Source organism: Nelusetta ayraudi, unplaced genomic scaffold (assembly GCF_046127955.1).
Source record: "Nelusetta ayraudi isolate G7.1 ecotype Tasmania unplaced genomic scaffold, CSIRO-AGI_Nayr_v1 ptg000021l, whole genome shotgun sequence".
Classification (NCBI taxonomy): domain Eukaryota; kingdom Metazoa; phylum Chordata; class Actinopteri; order Tetraodontiformes; family Monacanthidae; genus Nelusetta; species Nelusetta ayraudi.
Window position 1 is genome coordinate 296265 of NW_027466071.1, and position 21734 is coordinate 317998.

Here is a 21734-nt window from a genome sequence, read left to right on the forward strand (position 1 = left end):
AGCTCCATTACAGATCGTTGGCTCCAACATGCGGACGGGGGGCAGCGGAGAAGAGGCTTCGCCGAGCGTGAAAGTAATCAACGGAGGTCAGCCGAGGTGCCATCCGTCTGCTGCCTAGCCGTTCTCATTCGCCGAGACGTTAGGGTCTTCTTGCAAGCAAAGTGAACGGGGCAACTCGCCAGAGACAGAAGCAGAGACAGAAGCACAAGTGCACTCAAACCCGCTTGGGGTTCTCTGCAGAAGGGGAATTAAACACCCAAAAAGTGATGAAATGCAAATGGGCCGTCACAAAAACGAGATTTGAGTCATTTGTGTGCGAGTCGCTTGGACAGAATCACCATATTTAGAACCAAAACTCTTGTGGATGTGTAACCGCAGTAGGACTGTGTCCCTCAGATTTAAACCCCAACTCACTGCAACTCTTCCATCTCTGCAAGTTCTCATGGACTTAGCAGCCAATCAGCTTCGCTCACGGGTAAAGCGGCGCGAGGTCACACAAAAGCAATTCTAACGACACCAAACAGCACAGAAGGCTCCGGGGCCCACGAGACCAGGGGTGTCAAACTCAAACACACAGGGTCAACATTTAAAACTTGGACAAAGCCACAGGCCAACAGCGATATTTATTGAGAAAAACTCTTCCTCTAGTGAACAGTGAACCTTTTCATATAGACCCAAAACAGTTTTGCTTAAACCTGAATATGGAACAAGGGAAAGTTAATGCAATTAACTTTCCCTTGTTCCACATTTTGTCTTGTCCTGTCCTGATTGACGCGCTAAAATACCAACAATGCATTCTGGGATTTGTAGTATTAGCAGTTCCATGTGCTGTATAATAGTGGCAGAGGCGAAATATAACTACACGAAATATAACTACACTCTGGCCTGCGGGCCAAATTTGGCCCGCAGGCCAGAGTTTGACCCAAGACCAATAGATTTAAAAAAAAGCTTTTACGCGCAGGACATCAGCGCTGCTGCAGAGGAGCACGTGTTAATCGCCGTTCGACAGGAGGCATCGCATTAGCTCCGCTTGCATTGAGCCGTATTGCAAAGTGGCATCTGAGCTAATATTGTCATTTCAGCAGCGCCGGGGGGGAATATCAGGGATCCGCTGACGTTTTTTTGCAATTCATGAGAAGTCGTCTAATGGTTTCAGGGACATTTCATCAAATATTTAATCTGACGATGCAGGGACGGCTCGAATGCCACGCTCACCTGCAGGCAGCAGGATCTTCAAACAGGAAGCCGATAATGCGAGTTCAATATTTAGTTGCCACACAATCAAATTCAAAATACACTCGCCGGCTAATTTCTTTCTTTTTTTTAAAAAAAATTTGTCTGGAATGACTGGAAACCTGATAAAGTCATTAGCTGGGTGTTCAGAGATGCTGTCCTGACGCTGGTCGGAACTAGTGGCTATTAAAGCTACTTCTTTTGAAACTCTAGCAAGTCGGCCCCGCCCTGTCTAGATGTCCTAATGCTCGAAGTTGCTGCCCCATGACTGGCTATTTGTTGGGGTTAAACGTTTTAATTAAAAAAAAAAAAAGAAAAGAAAGAAAAAGGTGCGGCATAAAACATAGAATCAGAGGACGGCTACCACAAAAAAAAAAAGGGACCCTGTCGGCACCACAAAATTCATGCTCATTGGCCGAACCCAAAGACATCAATCTGCTAGTCCAGCCAGATGTGCACATCCTGCCCTCCGCACTTGGACAAGTCAACAACTGCAACAGAAGGTCCTTACGAGCGAGCGCCTCAATCAGGGGAAGCGACGGCAGAGTCGCCGCCCCCGTCAATCTACTCACTCTCCTACTGGATGATGTCACCGGCTGGCCCTCGGCCTGGCCCGCTGGACCGAGGGGGGGTGAGAGTAGGAGAGGCGACAGGGTGGGGAGAGGGGCGCTCATTAACCTCCGTCCCGATTTACGGAGCGGCCAAGCGCCACATTTCGCGCTTGCTGATGAATCGCTCGTCGGGGCCGTCAGCATTCTGAGTAGGCGTCGAGGGCGTTATTGTTCGACACGGGGGGTGGCGGGGGCGGCACGGGGTCGCTTTTTGACTGCCTTCCACAGAACCAGAAACAGGAAAAAAAAAAAGGCAGCCGCCTCTTGTTGCCACAATCTGCACACAGGAAAACATCCGAGGTGGGCGACCTCCGAGCCGAGCGACGTCACCCCTTCGCGTTTCTCTCGCACGTCTTACAGGGGCCGACGTCTGGGGCAGATGGGAGTTAGTCATCCCCCAGTGCCACACACGCACGTACATACACAAACACGCCTACACACACACACACACACACAGCCACTCTAAAGCCCTCCGTCATGACAGATCTCTCCACAACGCCATGTTCCACCCCCCACCCCCCACTCCAACGACACAGGCGTAACAAATAATTGGACGATAATTTTTGTTGGGAAAAGCTCGGCTCTCTCGTCAACAACAATGTCGCAACATTGTTCCACCAGGAAGGAGCGGCAACTGCCGCGGCCGCACAACAGATTGCCGCGGCTGCACACACCTGCTGTCGCTGGCTGACGATTGTGCGAATGCGTGCGCGTGTCCCGGAATGAGCCTAATGGGCTGCGAGGAGAACGCAGACAGATCGGACCCTGAGGCAGCATCACCATGTGTCGGCCATGTGACCCGTCGGGCTGTTTATGGGCGTCTGCCAGGACCTTCAGTCGGGCCAGACGTCCAGAGTGGGGTTGACGGGGTGGAGGGAGGTTTGCTTCAGGGCGAATCTCCATCCCGATAAAACAAAATCTCCAAAAGGTTTTATTTGGGAATACGGGAACTCCGCCGGTATTATTTTGTGACTTTGGACAACACATTTATTCTTTCTCCAACCTCAGAAATGAAAATCGGAAGATCTTCATCCCAGTTATTCTTTTTTTTTTACAACTACAAGCACAATTCCGAGATAAGATAAAAACAAAAATGTTGTCTTATCTCGAAACGAGTTAAAGTCTTCATGATGGTCGAATCATTTCTAGATTAAGCTCCAGTTTAGACCTGGTTCACACTGTTCTGTGTCCACACACTCACTGGATATTTTCTCTTACTGAGACCATCCTCTGTTTGTCAAGCACTCACACCTCTCTCTCTCTCTCTCTCTCTCTCTCTCTCTCTCTCTCTCTCTCTCTCTCTCTCTCTCTCTCTCTCTCTCTCTCTCTCTCTCTCTCTCTCTCTCTCTCTCTCTTTCTCTCTCTCTCTCTCTCTCTCTCTCTCTCTCTCTCTCTCTCCCCTTCATTCTGATGAAGCCCGAGGTCTGCGAGGGCGGCGACACGCTTGGAAACAAAGCGAGAGGTGAAAGCGCCGCATATGCTAAAGGCCGCTTGACGTGACAATTTCTAATAAAGGAATTCTTCTCCGGAGATTCTCCCAGTCCCCCTGTAGCCTAGCAACCGCAATGCAAAGCTCCTCGCCGCGCCGCAGTGTCGCGCGTTTAAAAAAGGGAAGAGCGGCGCAGGCACGTCGGTTTGGAAAAATGACAAAGAAGTAGAGCGAGCCTGAGGAGTGACGTGACGGCGGATAAAAATAGACGCCGCAACGTGTGCCCCGGGGCCGCAGGAGCGAGAGGTGGTCGCCTTTCCTGGCCGCGTTTACAGCTGGAAACTGATGAAAGCAGCCGGCGGACGATTTGAGAAGCACGCGGAGGTCAGGGGTCAGCGGCGCACGGTGCAAATTTTAGGAGCCGCAGCTGAGGAGGCTCAAGTGAGAACAAATGGGTTTTTTTTTGATGTAGACGAGCACATTTAAGTCCTCCCGTGTCACCAGACATCTTGTTGCCATGACGATGGATGAGCCGAAGGGGGCTGTTTTTCGTTTCTCCCCCTCATCCTCATCCTCATCCTCATCCCCATCCTCATCCGTCGTGGCCCCACTGTCGGGGGTCGACATCCGCAGAGGGGAAACCTCGCTCACTCGCTGCCGCCTGGAGGAGCCGCTGATTACGGCCCGGGAGTCAGAGGTTGAAGCGTGAAGAAGTGTCTTATCTCTGGCACACGAGGGCGAATGACGCGAGGTCACCCCTCCGACACGCTCGCTCTCCATTCCTGAAGGGGGGGGGGGGGGGCAGCGTCCTCGTGACCTCGTCTTTCGTGGTTACACATCGGAGGGGCGGTTTGTCCGGCCGTTTGTCCGGTCGGAGGACGGGTCCCAAGAACAAATGGTGCACCTTTTGCCAGGCGACCACGAGTGTGGTTTCATCTCTTCCTCTGATGCAGAGTGTGAGACGATGCCAGACTCTGCTCTCCTAAAGAACATCCATGGCCTCTCCCACCCACGTGTTGCCCGAGGGATTTGTTGTCTGCCCTCTGGAAACAGACGGCTGCTGGTGTGCATGTATGTTGTTGTTTTTGTGAAATGTAGAACCTAGTTTTTATTTTTTAACCCCCCCACATCCCGTTCACCCCTCAAAGAGCCTCTGCCTTTGTTTGCTGGCCATCTACCTAGTGGTCAAACTAGTGGTTATTTGGTCGACTGTTGCCTTTCTATGGTCTGAAACAACCTAATCTAACAGTGAAACGCAGTCCAGCGCGTCCGTTGAAGTTAAAATGAAGTTATTTCCATCTCCTCCATTCTGGTCTTCACCACTTCTACGTGATTAAACGCATCGTGTTCCTGTCGTGTGACTGGCTGTGAAGGTCAGTTAATATATTGACAAGCATCCTAAAGGGATTAGAGACAGTCCACTGTTTCCATCCTTCTCAGTCCACTGAAACGACTTGGGGCACATATTAGCCTTGACCCTGTGGTAACAGTTCCTGGGCACTGGAGTCCATCAAAGCTGTACTTAAGCAGCCATAGCTAAGTCGCAACTGGCTGTGGAATGGGGACAACTTCTTACATAAAGCACAAGAATGTCTGATGTAGACTAGAGACAAAAAAAATAAAATAAAAATACAACTAGCGTCAAGATGTTATCAACAAACTAAATGTGCTCCAGTGATTAAAGCTGCTTAAGCGGAATCATTCATGCAAGAATCCACCTTTGTGCATGAAACAGCCAAAATGCCGCAGCTGCAACCACCTCGGGCTCTTTTCATAATTTTCCTCTTTTAAAATGCTCCTGCTTATGTTTCTGTTTTTTTTTTTTTTTTTACGTAACCGTGATTGGCTGCAGGGAAACTGGAAGCAAGAAGGTTTATTTCAGAAAACGACGGCGCATTATTTCGAGAACAAGCAAGTGAGGCAAATAATGAAAGGGACCAAATGATGTGTTTGACAAGCGAGTAAGTGACCAGGCCCACAGTTTAACACGAGTTGGATGATGAAATAATCTGACATTTCAATTTCCATCGCAATGCACGACGAAGCCAAACAAATTAAATAAGAATACGAAGGCGGGGGATTACATTGTGCGGAAACTTCGAAGGAGATTTCTTTTCCATTCGTGAGCAAAAATAGTACGTGGCTGTGCTGTGAGTCACTATGCAGGGATGAAAAATATTCTGCCTGTGTTAGTTTGTACATTAAGTTAATGCGGAAGAAAAATTGAAGCAAGGCTTCGCAAAGGAGTAACAGAGGGGGATTCCACCTCCCCGAGAAAACAAGGATGGCTTTTTCAAATGAGGAAAGAGACAGACGACAGGAGTGGATGAAAGAGTCAGAAAACCTTTTCCTCCATGCGTGTCACACAGGGGCGAATTAGTAAGTAATAAAAAGAGCTCCGGTGGAGTCGCAGGTTTCAGCTTCAAACACAATTTCCAGTCCAAAAACAGGTGCAGAATCTGGTTAAAGAAAAAAAAAAAAAAAAAAAGATTTGCATGAGTGTGCCCGACAGACATAATTGGCTTTCGGGTTCAGCCATCATGGCTCAGACATTGGCTTCTCCACGAAAAAAGATAAAAAGCGTTGAGACTCCATTAGTCAGTTGTCCCCTTGGAGACAGCACAATGAGATTGATGGTCTGCAGAGGATAAACAGCTGGGACTTATGGGAGCAGTCTGTCTGTGTCAGGAGCAGCCTTTGCACTCCCAAGGATAAAAACGTGGAGTCATCTCTTGGCAGGTGAAGGACAAAAAATATGAAGTAATGCACGAGTCAGTCACTCGGACTGCAGGGTCTGAATGCTGAATTTTGTTTGGGGGAAAAGCAGGTTTCCTAACTTAATAATAAACCCCTCCAGTGGGACCCGCCCGTGGCGACTAAACCGATGCGGTACCGTTCCTCCGGCTAATTTGGACAAATTACCCGAGACAAGGCAAAACTAAACTGATGCTGATGGAGGAGCCATTTGTTTGGTTTTGAGACGAGGAAGACGAGGCTCAACGAGATCAATCAACAAGACGAATTAAAGAAAGTGCAAGGTGGGGCGAGTTCCACTTTGAGAAAGCCAAGCCAAGCTCATCAGTTTTCCGCACAAGTAGCAGGTAACGGTGGCAGTGTTGAAAATGTCATGTTAAATAAATCAATAAAGTTAAATAAAATTAGCTGTGCGTACCATCAGAGGTGGTTGAGAAAGCTTGTTTGGTTTCTCCGCCTCTAAAACAGGAAGCATCCAACACAGAAAGGGCTTCCGTTTGCAAGGTTAATTGTGAGCAAAATGCAGCAAAAATGATGCTCAGTGATAAAGTTGCCAAATGGAGGAGCTGAACAAATATTTTGTCAACGTTTGGGGATGAGGATGCTAATTCTAACGCTAATTCCACACAAGTGATTCTAGAGGTTTCATATCAAATACAGACATGGCCTTTTTTTTGTAACAGGTGTGTTACAGGTAAAACACACAAAATACCATATTGGATTAGCCATAGTTAGCAATTACCCACTGGCATTGACTCCCCACAGCGTTCCCCGTCAACACCTGGCATAAAAAAATGACTCAAATGACGGCTGTATTGGTCGAGAGAACACCAAAACATCATCGGCTTCAATGATGAGATGGGAGTGTATCAAATCCAACCCAGTATATAATACGATCCGTGAAGGTGGAGGGCGTTCGCCTCACAAATTTTGAATTTCTTGGCCTGACTCTCATTCTCTGCGGCTTTTAAGACTTTTTTGCTTATACTACAGTGGTCGAAAGAAACTTTCATCCACTCCGGCGGCGCCTCTAAACTCTCTCCTTTTCCCCTTCAGTATATTTGCACAGTAACAGTCAGCAAACCAATTAGCCGAATGCCCAGCATGGCAGATTTCCAAACAGGCTCAAAGCAGAAACATTTATTTTTTTTTATTGACAACACAGCAAAAGCATACAGTATTAATAGAACATTGGAGACGGAGTTGTTTGTTTTGCGTCGACCTCACGACCTTGCAGTGTTATCAATATTTATTACCAGATTTCTGCAGAGGCTTGTCAGAGGAGGACTGCAAAAAAATAAAATATCATAGAACAAGATAAAAATGAGCTATGTTGCATTTGGGTTTACAGTCTGCTTCCGTATGAAATGCAGCTACATTCGGAAGCAATAAAAAAACAGATGTGTAATTATCCAGTGCAGTGACTCAGATACTGTTCAAATCACTTTTGTTTGCCATCAGAGGAATCAGTTGAGGAAAAGCGGCACTTAACAAACTAATTAAGTTGCTAGCATACACTCTGATATTGGCTACACACACTTATCTTTGCTAAATCACAACTTGTCAATGAATCAGTCATTTCTCTATATAAAGCGAGAACAATCACAATTTTTATGCAGCTAACGATAAAATGATTTAAAAAAAAAAAAAAACACACAGAAGGGAAATGCTGTGCTTGTAAAGTTTCTCATCATCGCTATCTCCTTTATTCATCAATTTTAAAATAGAACGACATCTGCTGAATTTGTACTATTATCTGGCTGATCATCTAACTACAGTAAAAAAAAAAAAAAAAAAAAAAAACACAAAACCCTGCAAAGCCTAATTAGAAGATCAACTGCGCAATTCAACAAGTCTTACAATCTCATCAACTTCAATCTGATCTCCTCTTTCCCTATGAAGGGAAAGCAGGGATCCGCCCATACTGCTAACCACACTCAGCAGTGAATGCAACATGTCCCAACATGTTTCAACATGGGTGTTGGAGGAAGCGCCTAAACGCTCTGCTCGCCAGCCTAAACGACACCATAAAGGCAGAGCTCTCCATAACAACCCACCGGACACATTGAAAGCTTCCTTCATGTGCCCGCTCATTAAAAAAAAAAAAAAAAAAAAGACCAGTGCCCATCTGTACAGTGCATCTGTTCCCTCACACGCTTCAGAGTGTCGACAGCGTCACGCGCCGAGTCCCTCAGTTGGCAAAGGAAACCCGGAGCTCCGTCTCTGTCTGGCGACTCTCTGACCAAACACTGATTTTTTTTTTTTCTTTCCTCCTTGTCTCTCAATGGTGGAATCGGATCGGGACGGTTGCACTGGGAGAGGGAGGGGGTTTGATGGCGTCCTCTCCAAGAGGAGTGACCCGACAGATGAGGGGGGGAGTGGCATATATCACGGCAAGCCTGCCAACTTCTGCTTTCGTGTGACCCCCCCCCTCCCTCTGCCCTGCACCTCCATGGCAACACATGAAATAATAAAGAACAAAGAGTAAACAATGCAACGTTTGACACGTGGCTCTCGTCCGTTCATTCGCAGCTATTGTGCATTTTGCTGCCTTATAGCAGACGGGACAAACTCTTCACCCAGCACACGATCAGGGTGGGACAACATCTTGTCCTGCTTTCTGGACCAGCTATTCTTTCCAGAGCGAGCTGAGGTCCTCCCGCCGGACATCAGCGATCAGCTGAAAACGCAGCTTGAACGTGGAATTTTGCTGAAGACAAAACCTTTTTTTTTTTTTTCCCATCCCGCAGATCTTTCAGGATTCTGCAAAGCGGGCGGAGTTATTAAACGATCCTCTGGGTTTTTCAGAGATCACTGGGTTTGTGTGTGTGTGTGTGTGTGTGTGTGTGTGTGTTGTTTTTGTGTTGTTTTTTTTATTCCCCCCCCCCGCGAGATAAATGGATGCTTCTTGGCTCCGTGCCTCACATTTTGGCGGCTGGTTGATTGTTCTTCGCCAGCGACGAGCGATAAATCCTGCCTTTTTCAATTTGAAGAAGAAGTAGAAGAAAGAAAGAAAAAAAAAAAAAGGCGCCCCGCCGCCACACGCCGTTTCCGAGGCAAGGCGTGGATTAATGCGCCGTGCGTGAGAAACCTGTAGCTCTACGTCTGCGGGCCTTAATGGCCGGCATGTGCTTCTCGGCGGGTGGCACAGTGGCGCCACCTGGCCTTAATGACCCGGCCGCTTAGCAAATCAGCAGGATCGCTGGCTGCAGGTCGGCTGCCGGCAGGGCGTGGCCGCAGCAGGGTCGCTGGCACGCTGGAGTCGTCCCATCTTTACAGAGGTGAAAAAAGACAAAAGAAACCCGCAAAAAAAACCCAGGCCCTCTCGTTGTGTCCCTCGTCCGAACCCGTGAAGTGAACGCGTTTTGTCTGAGGCGGGGTGTCAAAGCCCCCCTGATTAAAATTTGGCAGCGCGTCGCCGACGCGTCACATCGATGATTTATCTGCGGCTATTATTAGTGGCTGTGGGCGGTTATGGGTGGGTTGTAATTACGATCCTGCGATGACTGCATGAGGGACGCGGCGAACAACGCATGTTACAAAGTGACTCACGCTTTTTTTCTGTGTGAACTCAAAACGTAGCTCAGCGCCAGGATGTCGAGACATCAGGACACGCGGTGAAAAGTCCGAGTGGACAGCTTATCACAAGGGCCGCATGTAGACATGTACACAAAAAGTACAATTTAATCAGATTACTGCCATTCCAATTAAGGGATCAGAGAACTGTCCTTACTCCAATGCTAACTTTGATGGACAATACGAGCCTTGGCTAAAGTATGTCTGCCTCCACGACATTAGGTGGTGCTGTACTCTCACTTAAAACTGGTGGGTATTGCGCGATTCACTTCCAGTAGATCTTTTTTTCTTTACGAGAAAGACAAAGGCAAGGTACAAGGAGACCTCACTCTTGACACATATTGAATCTTCGACGGCTTGTGTGTAAAACTTGACGGTGCCGAGATGCGCAGGAGCAGGCGTCGCATCCTCTCGTCCACAGCTGAGCTGGATGCCCGTTTACATTCCGGAGGTCAGCAGATCAGAGGGGCGCTCACAAATAACACGTAGTCTACAAGTTGTCTAGATAGGAAGTGTGTCCCGCTAGTCCTTGAACACACAACATTCACAGTAACGTGAACGCTGTAGCGACTCGCTAACACGCCCGTCTTGTCGCGTCATCTCATTCACTTCCAGGTAAAAGGCGACAGAGCAGACACTCTGATTCCTATCGGGGATCTCCGAGTACATGGCGGGAGTCATCGGAGTGTGATGGAATAATCTGGGTCTCTTTCTCCCATCGGGTGAACTCCAACTTCACTGATTTCCAGATTAAGGTGTTGACATGCACCTTATAACTTTGAACATGACCCCAAATGAAACATCCGCGGTGGGTTTGGCCTCCATTGTCTCCACACCAGGGTACAGCGTGTCTCGTCCGACTCGACGCACTCGTTATTTTCAGAGCAGGTCAGCGACGAGCGATCTGACTGCACCACCCGTTCCCTCTCGCGGCTTGGAGCAAGCGAGAACAAACCCGAGGAGGAGCACACAGATGGCTGACTTTTAAAAGTCGGGCAAAAAAAACAAAAAAAAAAACTTGAGAGAGAATACATTCATATTTCATTTGCACGACTTGACGGAGGACGGCTTGTTTGTGAGCTTTTGAGAACCTTGACACCGCCTAGCTGTCGGCTCGCAGATCAGACCTCACGTTGTTTATAGTGCTCGTCTGGCTGCGGTGAGTTCATGGTCGTCTGACTTTTCAATTCTGCCGTCATTTTTCTGTGGAAGTGAGGAGATGCGAGTGAAAAAAGATGAAACTAAACAAGAGTTCAGGCTAAACTCCGAGTTATGGGGACTGTTAGTTCTTTCAGTGTTTGTTGAAGAATCGTAATTCAAAAAAACTCGAGAAGTTTAAAGTCCCTACATTGTAGGACAACAGCATTTGCCCAAACACTGTGACTTTGTAGAGTATCGATTTTATTTTTTTAATAATACAAAAGAAAACTACTTTCCTGTCCCTTTGCCTTTCCAACAATGCTTGGAAATAAATCACTGGCAAAGTGCAGGTCCTCTCCCCTCCTCAGCATATTTCTCGACAACCTTGCATTCAATTACCCTCATTTCCCAGTGACTGTGGAGTCTCACCCATGACCTTCTCCTCCAGAGAGAGCAACGCTGTGTCTGAAGCTTATTGCTGCCCGTCACAGTCCCCTCCGCCTCCTTCCGTTAACTCAAGCCACAACCTCGGCATAGCAACGCCTGCCCTTTGAGCCGGGTCGAGACTGAAAGGCGTGAAAAAGAATCCGACTCAAAAGATGGGATGTAAAAACTCCCTGATGTAAAAGCGGTGTGCCATCGAGGTGAAATCTCAATTGAACGAAATTGCAGTTTGAGTAGCGATGATTTTTACCCAGAAGAATAAGAAGATGGAGAGCAGGGCAGTGAGCACTGAATCAGTGTCACATGCTGCACTGCCATTACCCCTAGAATTGCTCAATTCCTAAATATTGCAATAAAGAAGTGGTAATGGAAACACCGAAACTTCGAAAAACCTCTCACGTAAAGTCACCGATACTGCGGACCGATTCAACTCTCTCATAGATTCTCAGGGCGAAGGAAGGAAAGAACAAATGGGTCCATTTTGCATCAGATCTCTGTTAGATGAGCAGAATCGAGAAGCGAGCAGGCAAACGACTCCAAAGAATCGAGGCCTGAGGGAAAAAAAAAGAAACCGGTTCTCCATTCCCGATACTCGCAACTCCGCTACACACTCCCCAACTGTGAGATCCTTTGAGAGCTCAGATATCAGCGGCCCTCGTGATGCCTTCAGGGGCGCCGACCACTGCGGGAACTCACGGGAAAAAAAAGAAAACAGATTTTCTTTTCCCGCTGCAAAATCGCCTCGCAGGTCCGGCAAACACCCGGGCAACGAGAGAGCGCGAACGAACGGAGGATGAGCGGCGCATTGAATGAGATGAAAAGATGATGATTCCCTCTGAAAAGCTCCGCACATCAAGCGCCCGTCGATTCCCGATGCAGGAAATCAGCGGAGCCCAACGGCTCGCGCTGGGATGACGACGACATCGACGGGTGGGTGTTGGGGGGGGGGGGCGGGGAGGGAAATCAAACCTGGAGGCGGGACGGGGGAAGCTGCAGCGTTGCAGCATCCCTCCCCCTCCTCCTTCCTCTCTCCTCCCGCCCACGCGCTCAGCCGCGCTCACTCACACGTGCGTGCGTGCGCACGCCGGTCGCAACCTCCTCCTCGCCCGAGGACGGAGCAGCGCACTGCGGCCGCAGACGGAGCCTCTTGTGTTTTTTTTTCTTCTTAATTTTTTGCGCTTCCGGGGGGGCTTGTCTCCGTCACTCACATTACCCCCCCCCCCCCGGTCGCTCTGTTGGACGCCCCCTCCCCTCCCCGCTTCAATCGTTGCGAACACGCGGGTTGCGCCCCGTGACATCGGCGCAATTTGACACGGGGTCTTGCAAAGAAATCTTAAAATACATAAATAAATAAATTAAAAAAAAATCGGCGTGGTTCGCGCCGCCGCCTAATGGTGTCTCCATGGCAACGGCGGGAGCAAGGCCCTGCGTCGCAGTGTCAAACACGCAGGGTTGTTTTCTCTCTCTTTTTTTCCTTTCTCCGAGCTTTGTGGAGGAATTAGTTGCACACGCAGGCACAGTGGTTACGCAGCAACCTCGGGGCACGTCGGTGTCGTCTCCTCTGGATTCCCACAGCACTTGTCAATTCAGCACATAGTCCCCCCCCCCCCCCCCCTCCCCTGCTTTGAGTCGCTCCTTCGCTCCATCCGTAAATCTCCCTCTTGACCTCCTGCCTGCCACTTCCGACCGTTTAAGTGTCACGCAAACATGCAGAAACACACCACAGTGACTTCCCAGAAAACTTTGAATGTTGATGGAAGCGGCGAAACGCTTCCCCCAAGTCAAACCCAACAACAGCCAAGGGAAGAAAAAGAAAACATCCAACCCCAAGATGTTGGTTTGTCATTTTTTTTTCTAACTTCTTCTCGTTGTGTCCCAGTATTATCAGTGTGACAGCCACAAGCAGGATGCCACTATGAAGCCCCTATAGATGTGTAGGAGTGTCAGAGGGGTTTCCTGCTCTGCAGTGAAAATGAGGCCTTGTCATCGAGAAAAATTCATCCATGACAGAAAAACAAGCTGATTTGTCAGATACATCTGACGTGCACAAAGGCAACATGCGAATATGCAGCAACCCACTCACTGCTACATGAAGGCACGATATCTATACAATCAACTTCAAAAAAAATGCCATTTAGTGGATCTCAATAAAAACCTTTTAATGAGCCTTTGGAATAAATGTGCAGCATTTGAAAGCACTTTCTGTAATTAGAGCGCTTTATGTGGTTTTTGTCTTTTCTAAATCGGAGCTTTGCTTTAGATTCACTTGGCATTTTATAGAAGCGCACCACGTGGCGTCGTATTATTGTGGAGGAATTACGTAACATCTCACACAACACTGTAAACACCATGGACCTCCTGGCCATCTCCAGCTGCACTAATTGGCTGGGTCATTCGTGTAACACAAGAGTAGCCGCCATCAGTGTCTTTTTTTTTCTCCTCTCATCAATTTCTGCAACGTCATCTGGTTGTGATTTGATTTCGTAAAGAAAATGAACCCTGGAAAAGCTGAAAAGCAAAAAATCGGAATCTCAGATCACTTCCCCCTGTGAACAATATGATTGCACGTGCATTCTGAGAAGAATGCATTCGAGAAGTTTGACGCTCCGCATTGACCTCCACCAGGCAGCCTTGTGGAGAAAAACTTTGTATGTCAGTCACGGTGTGAATGTGTGTCAGTAATCTGCCAGTGGGGAAAAAAAAAAAAAAAGCGATTTATTGGGGTGTTACTTCTCAGAGGCGGGCCAGAGCGGCGCTTTTATTTTTCGTACAAAGCAAAAAGAGATTGTTCTGCTTGGGTGCACCGGTCATTCGGCTTGAGCGCGCCACCTGTGGCCCGAGACCTGGCGCCAGTACGAGGGGAAGCCCAGAGACAGTCGGCTGGAGGGAGATAAAGGGAAGGGAAGGAGGGAGGGGAAAAAAGTTACAAAGCAGAGAGAGAGAAATGGGAGAAAAGAGGAAGTTGGCAGAAGAAGAGAGGGGGCGTTGAGGCAAAGGAAGAAGAAGAAGAAGAAGAAGAAGAAGAAGAAGAAGAAGAAGAAGAAGAAGAAGAAGACCGAGGTCTTTCTTCTCTTGTTTGTCCCTGTTGGGTTCGGTTCAAGCTTCCACCCGGCGGGAGGGAAGCTTGCGCTGAGGAAGCGACCGTTCAGAGGCTCGCTGGCATCCAGCACGCTTGCCTCTGTGTGTGTGCGTGTGCGTGTGCGTGTGCGTGTGCGTGCGCGCACGCGCGTGTGTTTTCCAAAACAAAAGGGCTTGATGGACTCAGTTGGACACTGATTCGAGTCAGAACAATTATCCCGGCGGTGTGATTGTGCGCTGACATTTGTTCCCGGCCTCACACGAACGCTCGTTCTGACACCAGCTGCCGATCGCTTACAGCATGTGGCCGCCCCGTCGAACCCTCCCCCGAACCACCCGCCCTCCAGCTCCACAGGACCCCCCCCCCTCCAGATCTCCAAGCTAGTGGCCTCATAGATCCAAGCCAGCTTCCTCGCGAGCTCCGCCGGCAAAGCGTCTTCATTACTGGCCATATCTTTCTTATGCGATTCTCTTTATTATCACTGCTTGTCTCTACTACGACTGATTTATTATTGGTCTTATTTCATCTTCTCCGCCAGTTTGACTCATAGTGAACACTTATTTTTATTAGATGGGAGTGAACTTTCCTTCCTCCCGGCACTTTATTTTATATTACAAATTCATTGTGTTTCTTCTTCTTTTTTTTTTGGTCTGGAGCAAATAAACGAAAAAGAAAAAAAATGAAAATTAGAGAAATCGAGGCGCGTAAATAAGATATTTGTTCCCCCGCCCTTGCGAGAGGCGACCCCAACGTCATCCACCTCTCAGAGAACAAATGAAAGTCAGAAAAAGAAAAAAAAATGAACCGTTGCTTAACCCGTCGCGAACCCCTGGTGGCCCAGGTAGCTTTGCCTGACGCGCAGTCGATCAATGGCTCCTCGCCACTACTATGGATTTTGCTCTTATGTGTGTAAACCATGAAATTATGTAGATTGGAGATTTGCCGCGCTGGCGGGCAACAGTGACGTACTCGAAGGCACTCGACGTGAAGTCTCGCTGATACACAGGGTGTTTTGCTTCCGAGGACCTTGCGCTGCGAGGGAATCACCGGTTTGTTTCCAGGTCACCCTTGCAAAAGAGGTCTTGACCTCGATGTTTTTTGTTTTTAAAAAAAAAAAAAAAAAAAAAATCTGGTTAAATAAAGATTAACAACGATTTAACCAATGCACCCGCACCGACAGCGGACGAAAAAAGATGCAGAAACTTCGCTTGAGCACGATCAACAATCCGGCCCACAGGTGGCGCTGCCCCGCACTAATCAACTCAAGGCAAAACTCCACCTCTTGCTCGAGATTTAACGTGACCGCGTTGTTTTCCCGACGGGGCCGCAGCTGCACGCGTGCCTCGCCACTCACCCCCCCCTCCCTGTCAAGGCCTCTGAAAGGAGCCCCCCGCCCCGCGCCAGAGCAGGTGTCTGACAGGACTATCTACGAGCTGTCATTGTCGTCGGCCAGCTTCACAAAATGCCAGAAGCCCTGGCCGAGAATCTGTGGCGCTCTTTGACGACAACTGGTTGAGTCCGCAACGCAAGAACAGCACGGCACGGCACAGCACGACACGGTCAGGGCTTCTTCATTTCAGTAAGGCAGCTGGAAAAACAAAGGTTCCACCAATGATAGCTGCCAAATCTCAGAATCTCAGAAACGTATTTTTCAATCACTAATTCACTCGGAAACTCTTCGCTTGACCGCTGCTGGGACACTTTCACCAGCAGGACGAGGCCCCCTGCATTAACTGTGTGATGAAGCACCCTTTCCACTGGGTGCCGGGAGTCAGTCAACCCCCTCACACACACACACACACACACAAATACACTCCACCCCCCCTTCACTGACATGGGGAAGGACCTGATTGGTATGTGGAGGGCGGCCGCGAGCTTTATTGACACCGCTGATGTAGTCGTTAAGGCGTTGCGGCGGTCCGAGCGCAGCTCTGGGGCTGTGGCTCGGCCCTCGGAGAAAACACCTGCAACAAAAACACTGCCACCAAAAAAACAAAAACACACTGCAGAAAGTTACTTCAGGTTTCAAAGCATCTGTTCAAACAGCCAGATAGCTGATAGACGGAGAGCCTCTCGCACTGAGCCTACGCCGTCTGTGGCCGAGCGGCACGCTGTCTGCTCGCAGCTTTGACGAGAGAGAGAGAGAGAGAGAGCGAGGGAGGGAGAGAGAGCGCAAGAGAGAGAGAGAGAGAGGGGGGAGGGAGAGAAAGAGAGCATGAGAGAGAGAGAGAGAGAGAGCGAGGGAGGGAGAGAGAGAGCAAGAGAGAGAGAGAGAGAGAGAGCGAGAGAGAGAGAGCAAGAGAGAGAAAGAGAGAGAGAGAGAGAGAGAGCAAGAGAGAGAAAGAGAGAGAAAGAGAGAGAGCAAGAGAGAGAGAGAGAGTCTGTCTGCAGTGCAGCAGTGGACATGAGCATCCGAAGCTTCTCCTGCAACTGGCTGCAGTGGTTCACTGCTTCACTGAGCTCTGCTGATATACAACTGGGGAAGGTGGAGGTGTGAGGTGGGGGGTGTTGGTGGTGGTGGTGGTGTGTGTTGCGTGAGTTGGGGGGGGGGGAGAGGGGTTGGGGAACCCGGCCGGGGGAGGGCACTGCACCGCGCACGAGCGTTTCCCTCCAGAAGGCCGAAAAAAAAAAAACCCCGAGGGATTAGAAGAGCAACCGTGCGCGGGCACCACGTGCACGACCCTCACTCCCCCGAGGACGAAGCCCCAGAAAAAGCTTCATTCAATAGAAATCCAATAAGTCGATAAATAATAATTGACTGACGGCGCGCAGGCTGCCCACAAGGTCCCACCTTACGCGCGCAGCCGCCCACTCGCTCTCACGTGCGCGCTCGCACACGCACGCACGCGCATGGTACACCCCCCCCCTCATCGCCCCTCCTCCTCCCCCTGCACAGCGGTGTCATAGAATCTCCCTGCTGTCACTGTGCGGCAGCGCTGCACTCACACATGCACTACGCCCACAGGGTTCCCCTTTGAAAAAAAGAAAAGAAAAAGAGGAAGAGTGTCGACTGTGTTTTGGATTTTGAGCTGACGTCGTTGTCATTATTAAGATAAGATGGTAGCACAAATCATCCGGCACCCAGTGTGGGTCAGTTTACAAGCGCCAAGTGTGTAAATCATGCAAATTGCACACGGCAGAGGAGGGTAAACAAAGCAAATCCCATGGCAGTGTTTGCACGGCTGCGTGAGATCGCATCCCTTTCTGTTGGTTTTGTTGTTGCAGACACAAGCGATGCCCTGAGAGCTCCGGCGACTGGACGCAGAGGGCAGCCAGGACCGCACGTACGTGCATTATTACGCGCGCCCCACATGGACAGCACCCGGTGTCCTATTGCCTGCCTGCGCACAACTTTCTGCAGAAAAGACGTCTTCACCTCCATCCGGTCGTGGTGACAAACCCCCCCACCACCCCCGACCACCACCCACAGGGAGGAGCAAAGCCAGGAAGAGACAAATAAAAAAAAAAAAAATCCCAGATCCACTGCACACTTCATGAAACGCAGAATGAAATAACAGATAATAAAGCCGGAGGGTGAACTTACCTGGCAGAGGGGTCTAAAAGCGAGCGGGCTCTGGGAGGACCAGGGTCTCGGTCACCAGCATAACAAGAGTCATGTGTGACTCGCTCGGACGCTGGGGTTAAAGATCTCCCGGGCTTCTCCCTCCTCTGTCCGAAGACTTTCCCCACCTCACGTTTATCTCCTGTGGCGACGGGCAGGCACGAGGTGAGGGTGGTGGTGGTGGTGGGAGTGGGGGGGGGCCAGTAGGACCGAGAGGAGGGCGGACGGGTGGGTGGAAGAGGGGGGCCAGGAAAAAAACAAAAAGAGGGGTGGGAAAAATGACAAGCGAGATGCTCGGGTCTCCTCCACTGAGACGAGTTTGCGAGAGTGCAGCGCGAGGAGCATCCACTGCAGCAGAGCGGAGTAGCGGAGGAGAGAGAGACAGAGAGAGAGAGGGAGAAAGATAGAGAGAGGGAGAGGGAGAGAGAGAGAGAGAGAGGAGAGGCGCCGCGTTCGACGGCGTGGCGGGAGAGAAACTCTGGGAGCGGAGTCTGGATCCTGGAGCTCCTCTCCGCCGAGCACTCACTCCAGTGGCCAGAGAGCTGAGGTGGGAATGCAGGTTAGAGGTGGAGGACAGGAAGAAAGGAAGAAGGTAGGTGTTTTTTTTTTTTTGTTACTGAAAAGTTAATTTTCCCTTTTTTGGTCCATGTGATAAAAGTGCCGTGAAGGGCTTCTGCCAAATATGGACACTTCAGTTGTGTTGTGTCTTTCAGTCAAGTCCAGTTGATCCACGCCTGCCACCGTGAAAAGATGTTTTTTTTTACTACGTGCGTAATAGTGCTGAGGAACTGCATCGGTTTTACCCATTCACTTCAACACACACACACACACACACACACATACACACACACACACACACACACGCACACACACACGCACACACACACGCACACACACACGCACACACACACACACACACAAAAAAAATAATTTGTCCGGTCATTTGAGAAACTCGCTCTCGTCCAATCTCGTCCGGCGAGATTTTACGAGAATTACGTCTGCTTCGGTTTGTTTACGTTTGTTTGCTGTCAGGAATGGTTGTTATCATTTTCTCTTTGATTACTTGTAGATAAGTATTCCGTCTCCTCCTCCGTCCAATCATAACGCGCCATTTTCACTTGACATGAATCGGTCACGTGACCCCGTACGTCACGCCGTTATTAACTCGTTAACGTCGACAACCCTAACACACACGGATATGAAAACAGTCATCTCACAACAAAAAGTGCAGTGCAGGTCATCCATTTAAAAAGACGGCCTACGACTGCATCAGCGATGCGGATTTTTATATTCACAGGCTGACGACGGCCGAGTGTGATGGAACTGTGTTTCACATTTCACCTCCCATCAACCCCTGTGATGGGCCCACCTGGTTAAAGTGCCTCCCGCTCGCTGGCCACCAGAGGGGGGAGCGGGCTTTTAACCAGAGTCCATTGGGCCCCCGGTGGGGGGGCTCAAGGTCGCTTGGCACCGCCGCTCGCCGGCGGCCCGAATCCTTCGGCGATTAACAGGCGCGGAGAGGAAAGAGCAGCTGTCAATCAGAGATATACGGCCTGCGTCCGGGAGGGAGAGCCAGGGCCGGGCAAGTGGCGCGCTTCCCTGAACGGCGCCGCGCCAGGTAGCGGCTGGATTTATGAGCACGTTGATAAAATTCATTCTCCTTTCACAGCGAAGGTGGGTTTATGCGTAAGGGCGATATTGCTCGCAGGCTCGTTATATTAAAACTGAAAGGGACGGGCGGGGGTGTGGGGTTTGGGGCGGGGGGCGAGATGAGGGAAGGGAGCAGCTGTGAACGGAAGCGGTGTTGTGATAGGATGATGACTGTTGAGTCTGAAGGTTTTGCAGGGGAAGACCTTTAATTACTTGATTTCCATCGCTGACATTTTACGAAATCGTGTGATGTGTCCGGTCACTTCTGTCTAATGATCTAAAAAAGTGGTTTTCAAAGTGTGAGGGTGGGTGTGAGGGATTGCGCCTAGGGGGCGCTAGGAGGGGCCGCAGAAAATTGGAGAGAAGATATATATATATATATATATATATATATAAAAAAAAAGCTAATAAATAAATAATTGAATTATCTTGGAATTATTATTATCAAATATAATCTAATCATTATTATTAACTGTAATCTATTATCATACACATCATGTGTATGTCACATGGTTTTTTAAAGGGGATTTGCTGCTCAAGCTTGACTAGGTAGTGCAAAATGGACGGGTTCGTGACAAAGAGACTGGAGGGAAAGACAAACGGTCCAGTTGTGAAAGACACTGCTCCAAAAAACCCAAGAGTTGGCCGACTAAATTAAAAAAAAAATGTGAGGCAGCATAAATAAAGTATACCTTCATAGCCATAAAGAAAAATGGCTGTGATTATTAAAACATTAGTGGATAGTTTCAAACGTTCAAATCGTTTCAAACAAATTATGTAATATTGAATAGCAAATAAAAGTAAGAAAAAAAAAAACATTCAAAAAGTTAAAAGGTTATTTTCTCCTTATTTTGTAACATTGTTGGTTTGTCAAGGGGTTCCCCGGCCAGAAGCTACTGCTGTTGGAAAAGTTTGGGAACCGCTGATATAAATAATATAGCGGCATGGAAAACCGTTGTATTCCTTCTCTCCGACACGGAGAACTTTGCAGCGTTTCACCTCATTATTTCTGTGAGTGATCCGCTGTGGATGAGTCCACAGGTTTCCCCTTAGAGGCGTTGCAGGCATGCACAAGGCAGTGGTTGGCAGCCTCAGGGGTGGGCTGTGGACCAGCTGGAGAGGACCAGTTATTCTGTCTGGCCTGCAAGCCACTGGGGCTGCACAGGAAGAGCTGGAAAGCACCGCAGGTGATACAGAGATCGATGTCCCTGCAGTGGTGGGTGGGTGGGGGGGCACATTAAAAAATAAGAATAAACTAAAATCAAGTTGACACCAGAGTCACAAAGTGTTTTCAGAAAGGATGACACACAACTACCAAAAAAATGAAATTAAATGTCACTAGAAACAGAGGAATTCCCCCCAATGAAACTCTGGGAAAACTGGGAATTCTCCCAGATGCAGAGCAGCTCAGTTCTCCTGGTTTTGGGAACGACGACTGCTTGGTAGGTTTGCGGCTCTGAACCAAATCAAATCACATTATACCATCTTTTTGTGAGTGATTCCGTCACGTTTCCTGTCAGCTGCCTCGCAACTTTCTTTCCATCCCCTCTCATCCCTGCCATCCGCTTGCCTCTCATCCCTCCTCTGTTGTTCTCACGCATGATTCCCCGACTTCTCTGCATCCTGACACGATACTTCTGCTCCGCTGTGATGGGGAAATCTGTGGAAAAACACACCCTTCTTCCCTTCTGTTCGCAGCAGATCCTATCACAGGGAGAAAAAAAATATTCATTTCACGGGTCGCTGTCCCACACAAACCAATATCCAGGCGGTGGGTGGGGGGCGGGGGGCATTAAGAGCGATTCCCTCCTCCATTCCAATTGAGATTGGAGGCGGCAGCGACAGCGACGAGAGGCTGTGGCGGAGATATCGGGCGTGTTTTTTGTCCTTGTAATGAGGTTGCGGCCGCCGCTAACTATTCATTCTGGTCATTCTCCAGCGGGCCTTATCATTGCTCTTGAACGACTTTGGCGAGGCGACAAGCAAGCAAAAGGAGACGTGTCTGACCCGTCCCTGTCGAGCCACACTAATGTGCTCTTAACAGTTTGTAACGCGGCACAACGACACGCTCGCCCCGCGAGGTCCGCTCCCCTGCACGCAGAATTCCCTCATGTATTCCTCCTATGTAACGATATCGTCTCACTTTTTTCCGAAGGCGGAAGGAAGCGAAGTGAAGGAAACCGCTTCTCCGATTTCAAGCCCAAGCAAAACCCACAAAGTCGCAGCACTGGGGCCTCGGGTTACATAAGGAGTTCT

General features: G+C 49.2%; 1 protein-coding gene across 3 annotated transcripts in view; it reads right to left on the minus strand.

Moving 5' to 3' along the window:
* The window catches only part of dlgap2a (discs, large (Drosophila) homolog-associated protein 2a), a 147759-nt gene that overhangs the window by 84958 nt on the left and 41067 nt on the right, over positions 1-21734 (minus strand). Inside the window, exon 1 of one of the 3 annotated variants that reach the window (XM_076027482.1) lies at positions 17811-18150. The exons of the other annotated variants lie outside the window; for them this stretch is intronic. The gene's annotated coding sequence lies outside the window, so the exon portion shown is untranslated. Of the gene's footprint in view, positions 1-17810; positions 18151-21734 lie in introns of those variants that run through there. 3 annotated transcript variants of the gene reach the window in all.